Genomic DNA, 8,048 nt, shown 5'->3' on the forward strand with positions numbered 1-8,048 from the left:
TCGATTATCGAGCAAAAAATAATGGATGTAATATACGGCATCGTTCAAAAGCAATGCTAAATCTCATGATTGTTTTCGAAATTGCATGCTGCCCCATATAGGTACACGTTGATCACGAGCTACTGGACGAAGACAAAGCGATTCGTCGAAAGTTTCGCAATTTGGATGCGGAAGCGGAGTATTCCTGTTAATAGGTATTGTCAATACTAGAATGCGACTCCTCTATCTAGTCTTGCCTCTCTGTCTCCCATTCGTACGCCTGCTAACTCTTTTGTTCCCCGTTTCATTCAGCTCGTATTATTGATTTTCTTTCTTTTTCGTTCATTTGCCCATTTTGTCCTTATTTATACTCGCATATAGTTATCCGACCCTTCTCGATTTATATTTCTCGATTTACGCAAATCCATTCATGCCCTTTCTCTCTACACACATGCTTCCACATCTTTCTTTTTTTTATTCTTATTTTTTTTTTTTTTTTTATTCAGTACTATTATTCGTTTCTCGCGTACTACTCGTTAGCTGAACCCTCTATTCATACCATCGTGTTCATTCGTTTCCCAATTCACCATAAACTTCGCGTAGCTACTCGCTCATCCGCTAATTCGGTAACTTATTCAAACCCTCATCCACTATTCATTCGCTCATTCATCCTGTCCCAAACGATTCTCTTTTTGTCCCAGTCTTACCAACCCATCAATCGCCCTCTTTCCATCATCTCCTGCCTATACACGTCAGCCTCTTTTCTCCACCTGCCTCCGCGTTTTCTCCGGTCGCGTTTCCATTACACATCTCACTACATATATCCTGGAATCCCTAGCGACAGCGCGACGACGTTACACAGGACGTTCTCGAGGGGTTAACACGAGCTGACAGTATGGAACGGGTTATAGAGGACACCGTGAAACCATGTCAAACGCATGTCGACGAACAATGTCTCTTGAACTGGTCGAATTTCGCAATCTCCTTATCTCCTTGTCCACCTCTGTTCTCAATATAATTCTGCATTTGGAATTATATATTCGTCAAAATAGAATGTCTATGTGCTTAATTCCCTTCCTCTGTTCTATCCTATCCTTGATCCCTTCTATTCCTGTCATCTTATAATTACAATTATATAAGTTTGTTTAAATACTACGTAAATATATTTAATTCGCTGCGTCGAAAAACTTTAGCACGACTTTGAAAATGCGAAGGCAAAAAAAGATTACAAACAATTCGTTTGTCTTTTCGGCAAGTATCTGCACGCGAACAAGACACGCGGAAGAACGATCGTGGTAAAGAATCAAGATGAAAGGGATCCGGCAATTCCCATTAGAAAATCGCTTTAGGAACTCGTAACACTCTTTTGTTACGTAAATTGAATCTACTCGTACGACTATCCTCCGTGGAATTTCTAACAGACACACTTCGACGAAGAATAAACCGAAGTTCTCGTTAAATATTGTCTTAACTGTGAAATTGAATCGATACAAATTATCGAGTTTCTCGCCAAAGCACATGACGTGTCTTTCATTCCAAGTCTTCTACGCTTCTACGACAATATATTTCTATATATTCTGTCTAAATGTACTCACGTTAATTGAAGCGTAGTCCTTACACTACTGAAAGAAATCCTTCTTACACCCTCGATTCATCCCAATCTACCGATCATCGTCCGAACGAAACAAGAAATTCGAGCAAAAATCCGCACCTCATGGTCACCACATGGTCACCACATTTAGCACACTGTCCTGGGCGCGTGAACAATCGCCTCGTTGCCGGTACAATCGGTGAAATCGGCGAAATCGGAACTCGGTGACCTGGCAATAAGAGTATCTCGCGATCCGTGCCCGTGGCGACGACTAACTTGAGAGTTCGACCACGCGACTGGTGCTTACAACGCGCAATTGCTTTGCGCAGTCGAAAGGTAGCGAGCAGGGACGAGAACGACTAAGTAGCAACGACACCCTGGACACCGTTCTCCGAATGGTCAGTTAATGGAACCACGTTACTTGTTTTGCTGTCGTATCCTCGTTGTTTGTGGTCTCACGCAACCACCGCATACCATTCGATTTTCCAACCAAATATCTTTCTCAGTTCATCTCGATGATCGCTCAAGTTGACACGTAATCTCGATGTATGCACGTGTAATACGTTACATTAAGGGCACGTTCACACGTGCAACGCGAGCACGAGTTTTATTCGAGTTTTTGTTTACTGTTCGGTCGCGCGACGGAGACTGTTGAAAGCCTGCGTTCGGCGGTCGATGATATATATAGCTTCCGTTGAAGGGAGGGGGTGAAAACTCATTGCGGAGTGTGCACGATGTTTTTCGAAGCTCTGTTTGAAACTGTAACGATCTGGGAAGGATTTCTGGATCGAAAGACAAAGTACGCTAAGTCCGTACATCATATTCCTATTCCATCTCATACGTTATGTTCGACAATAGTTCCGACGATAGACTCAATATGTGAGTTCGTACGTCAGAAGTCGAACATCTCTTTATATATGTCGGAGATGAAAGGACAACAGGGTCACCCGTTGGAATTGCTTGGAAAAGCCTCAATAGCATTCACGAAATAACCCAGACACAGTCATTCGAAACTTGAGACAATGAGCTTAGGCTCGAGGCGACAACCGGTCGCCGAGCGTAGCCGCGGTCACGGGATGAACGTTCCACCTAACAGAAAAGTACCAATATTATGAGACACACGTTATATTAACAATCAAACCCTGGGCAAAAGCAATGTCGCAGTTATGCGAGTCTGCCTAGCAACGGTAGCAGTTTGTTGGTATCTCAGGCCAACGTTAAACAAAGCTAACGCAATCGTAAGGAGAAGAAAGTTTCCATTACTCAATTATTCTTGTGATCTCCTTGGTGAGTGACACATCATCTAGAGAGCAATATAAAGAGCGTCATAGCGAGCGATATTTTTGTGCATAGAAATTCTATTCTGAGTTTAATAAAGAGTGAGCCCGTGGACCGTGGATTCGCTATATCGAACCTAAGATCATTGCCATTAGCGTCTAGTTACCGCGGTCACTGGTCGATCTTATTTCATCTGTATCTGTGTTAATAAACGTTATCTTGATTGTGAAACAACAATGAACAACCCAGGCGAAGATTCTTTACACGCCCATAATTCAAGCTCAAACAACTCAACTCCGACATATATTTTTTTCTTCTTTTACGAATAGATTGCATTGCACGATGTTAATTTATACAGAAAATACGAGCGGGAAAAGATTACGAAACAATTTAATCGAAGTACAGTTTCTTACCCTTTCCATTCGCTTGCTATTTCTTGCCCTAGAGATAAGTTTCGAACGTCGCCACTTTTCAAGAGGTCGAGTCGAAAATCCTGGAAAATTCGTTAAAATTCCGTTGCCAGCCAATTAAGAGTCAGCAAGGTTTAATAACCATGCATTTACGTTGGTAGTTTGATATTGTATCACGGGCGCGCGGCTGGGCGGTCGGGAAAGGTAATCTGAATTGAAGCCAGCCGTAAGTCTAGCGAGGTTCATTATAGTATACAGTCAGTTTAGCAGTTCGCCGCCTTTCGGGTATTAGAGTTCTTCAGGGAAAAGCAGTCGGTGGGTTTACACAGGATTTTCTGGGATTCAAACGTCGGGGCTGTCACTGTGGTGGAAAAGTTAGCCGACGTGCTCCGCCGTTTGGCTTCCGTTTCGCGCGACAGAGATTTCTCAAAATGTAAATTTAAAGCCGTGTCTTCACCTCGGCACAAATTTAACAACTCGAATCGCCGGATCTTTCAACAATGAGCCGTCGTATCTACCCTCTTGTTGTAAGTAGTCCGTAAAATTAACCGAATCATGCGTCCTATTCGAAAATTACATTTAATTAGTTATCCATTTTCTAGACGATGTCTCCGTATGTTCCGGAAATACTCGAGAGGAAATGGAGCTGATATACCGGGGATGGAAACTTATTTGCAAGCCTGGGATTATATCGGAACAACAGGATGAGATTAATCCTTAATTAAGAATATACTAGACCAGTGTACCTTCGTGTTCGAAGTATGTACAGAGAACGACGCGTCGAGGATAAATTGAGCGAAACAAACAGAGTGTTGACGAGTATCGCTGATATTTACGCTTAATTAATATTTCTCCCGAGGGTATTTGTCATGTCAACGAAACCGATTTGTTCCGTAACAGCGAAAAATTCGTAAGACCGCCCGTGGGGACGCGTACCGGTCGAATAATTTCGTTGGTAACGCGATTTATCAAACGGCCCGTTCGAGGACCTTTTGTGTTCGTTTCGTTCCTTCTCGTGTAACGTTTTCTTGCCTGAGAAAGTTCGTTCGACGTCCCCGCATACAGAAGGACTTGCGTAGGTACGAAGATTCCGCACGATTGTGTGTAACGTTCCGGAACACGAGAGCAGTCATGAGAAGTTTCCTTCTTCTCGACTTCTATTCCGAGACTATGATAAATTGTTTTTCATGTAGTTTCCGTAGCCACGGGTGCAACACTGATCCAATGGAAATCTTTTCCACGTTGGAAGCACGGCTGTCAAGCCCTCTGATGAGTTTAATCCGACCGATCGCTCAATTTCACGGATTTTCAGAGAAACTGCGACCTCCGTTAAGTCTCCAACTGCCCGGAGCACGTAAGGAATTCTGCAGAAAAGCCGCGGGATTCTTGGGCAAAAAGAATCATAAAATTTTTCTCCGGTGTGTTATTTCGTTCTCGGAACGATTAAATTTCCGTGACGTTTCATCTTTCACTTTTCGCGATCCACTCCTTTCCTCGAAAACAAAATCCAGAAATCTCGTTCACTCTTGATTAAAAACCAGCATAAATAATATCCACTTAAAGTCTCGAACTTGGCGTATTTTATGGAAAAGTTTGAAAGAGCGTATCGAGTAGAGAGGAAAAAGCGGATACCTTTCAAATGTTTCCAGGAGAAAATAATTTACAATTTAGTAATCGGCTTTACTGTAAAATCAAGATAAAATATAGTACGTTGACAATATCTTTCGATTTCCATATCGTTCAGAAATTCTATGTTTTAAAACATCTGCAAACATTATTATATTAAATATATATCTACTGAAACGGTAAATTATTTACTTGCGCGTAACATAAACTTTCGTTCAGCTTTTATATTATATAAACAGAAAAAACGGAACGAATATATGTTACTACCTAATACAAGTTACTGCGAGTTACTCCCTAGAACAATAGCTAATTAAGTTATTACTTAATCGTATAATAAGAACGTCATAATTCACAGAAAATTAGTACGAAACTGCTATAATAAATGTTCTGCTAATACTTTTTATAGCCACTAAATCCACATTCGTCTCTACACTTTCCGCAGTTAAACTCATTAAATTTCTGTAAAAAATTCTCCTTTCCTAATTCTGTCCGAACTGAGAACCACTGGTCCATACAATCATCGTAACATTAGGTGGACGCGTTCACGCAATTACCATAATTAATCGACTGGTGGAAAAACCGGTGGAAAGCGACGAAGAGGGTTGAGTCCGCGGGGCGGTGCGTTAAAGCGCATGTTGCCTTTCCCCTTGCAATTTTCAGCTTGCCTCCGGCAATTTGCGACAACTCGCACGCATCATTTCGCCGTGAACGAAATTAGCAAGGCGAGCACCGGCCTTCTCTTTCCTTTCGTGTGTGGTAAAAAGGAAAAACATCGGTGCGGCGCACGCGAATACAGGGACGCGATTACGAGCCGGGTTTGCTCCTAATTAAAGCGAGGAGACCGGTGGCAAACGGCGAATGAAACAGGAAAGGAATAGGGGATAATTTTTAAGAGAACGGAAACGAAGGAAGCGAGAAACGGAAAGTGAGCCGCGCCGGAGGATCGAGAAACCGGAAAGGAGTGAGGGTGGAAGTGCCGCAACTGCAAGATGTCGTCTTTTGCCTGTTCTCTCTTACTACGAACTGTTGCTCGGGAATGAGAAATTCACTCAAAATGTCTGACGAATACGTATTTTTCGCGAGTTCCCACTGAAATAACCTAGAGGTAACTGGTAGTTTAAAAATTTGTATGAAATAGTTTATTAATCAGTGGTCTTTATAAAAGTGGAATTTTTTGAAAATTAGGAACAAGATGTTAATCTATTAATTGGCAGGACGATTTACTTAAATTGATCTGGCAGTCCCCATTTTTTTTCGCGTATCATTTCAATTATCTTAGAAATTCGAATTTTTTAAAATTAAAATTCGAAGATTAGGAAGTGAAAGGAGGAATTAACATTAGAATATCTTCATTTAAGGATTTCCTATTTTTATTAGAAATGAATTACATCGTATTCAGACTTCCAAGAGCCTGATCTGGTTTTACAACGTTTAATTCCTTGATCATAGAAACTTCTAATTGCCGAATAATCCGACTAACGGGTTAGCGCGGATATTGCATCTCCGTGGATATTTTTTCAGTAATAGAAGAGAAAAGCTTTTCCTCCAAGAACCAGGTAGAGAACAAGCGATGATAGCCGCGAGACAAAAATTACATGAAAAATGCGCAATACGGAATAACAGAGTTTCATGGTGGAACGAATGAATGGTGGAAAAAAGCTGCGTATACCTTGAACTGGTGCAAAACCTTCCATTCGTCTAGGTCCTCTTTCTCCGAGGCTTCATCCGCATAATACACACGGTTCTCGCGTTACTCAAGGAGAAAAGGGGCAAAGCGGAGGCTGGGTCGGTAGGGCTGCTCTTTCAGCGGTTTTCATCTAAATTGGTGGTTTTTGTTTCTACCAGGTCTCGTCCGCGCTCTAGATTAGATTTCTAGCAGTGAAAGTTTTCCTGCCGGCTAATTATACCGCCGTCCCGGTTCGGTCTGCCGCGTGCACAATTTTCGAAGGCATTTTCCGCCGGCTACCAGCCCGATATTTCATTGGAAACCGTCTTTTGTTGTCGGACGTTTGCCGACGACCACCGACCAAATTACTTCCATGATCGTAAAAGTGATCCTTTCGTCCTGATGCGATGGGAAAAGGGAACCTTTCACCCCACGTTTCACCCTGGACCAGAATATCGGCTTCCACAGTCTCTCGAATCGCTGCATTAGACGGCTCCAGTTTATTTTACGCATTTAATGAAATAATCTGGAAGTGGGCAGAGAGTGAGAGAAAGAGACAGAGAGAAAAGGAATGACAATTATTCTATCGCGTCCTTTGACGCGAGGAAATACGGAGCCAGAACTATACGAAGAAAATCCTTAATGAAAGTATGGAGTAACAACGAAGGCGTCGGAGAGTAGGTCGAAGTCAACTGAGATGTAGGGTTACCTTTGATCTGATAATCCAGACGGAAATTTAAGCAGATTTAAACAGAGGCAACGCTTAGTGAATTCCGTATTGAAACCGAGCTTTAGAAGCTCCGCTCACAGTGCACTGATGTGGTTATACTCCGCGATTCAAAGTGAGGTATCGTATATACCGACGAGATTATGTTTGCGTATTTTCATCGAGCGCAACAAAACAGGCAGATTCTACGAGTAACAGTTCTAGCCTTCTCTCTGCTTACACGCTTTTTACGAGTAATTATATTCCAATTTTGTTTGTACAAATTAAACGAACGTGTGTTGCTTCGTTTGAAAATTTATGTGAGAGCAATATTCGCTACTTTATTACAACTGCGTACTGGATTATTTAGAAAGTTTGTAAGGTTTTTTTTTTTACAGTTTACGTCCAGTACCGTGTACGCGGAGCTAAAAGAGGATCAAGTTACGTTATGAATTTCATCACGTGGTAGACACTTTTCCAACTTTATTAAGTTTGAACATAATTTTTTCTAACCGAACAGTTTCTCTTCAAACGTAGATCGCTCGAAAATTGTTCATAATCGAGTTTGGCGAATATGGATTTTATAAAAATACAATTTTCTTCAAATTTTTACTTAGATTTAATTTTTTAAATAATCTAATATTTGTTTAATACGTACAGATCTGCAAAACTGTAACGGATGTGGTATGATCTGAATCGTATAAGTGCATTTAAATCCATTTCCCCGTGCATGGCATTTAATAATGCTGTCAATTAGGTGCCGGTTAGTATCATCGATCAGCAATAGTCTTG

At 41.5% G+C, this 8,048-nt stretch overlaps 1 protein-coding gene across 1 annotated transcript in view; it reads right to left on the minus strand.

The window, feature by feature from the left end:
* LOC139993810 (uncharacterized) overlaps positions 1 to 2,114 on the minus strand; it is a 179,349-nt gene extending 177,235 nt beyond the window's left edge. Inside the window, exon 1 of the mRNA XM_072015883.1 lies at positions 1,575 to 2,114. The gene's annotated coding sequence lies outside the window, so the exon portion shown is untranslated. The remainder of the gene's footprint in view (positions 1 to 1,574) is intronic.
* Between the last annotated feature and the right edge of the window lie 5,934 nt (positions 2,115 to 8,048).

This window comes from Bombus fervidus, chromosome 13 (assembly GCF_041682495.2).
Source record: "Bombus fervidus isolate BK054 chromosome 13, iyBomFerv1, whole genome shotgun sequence".
Taxonomy (NCBI): domain Eukaryota; kingdom Metazoa; phylum Arthropoda; class Insecta; order Hymenoptera; family Apidae; genus Bombus; species Bombus fervidus.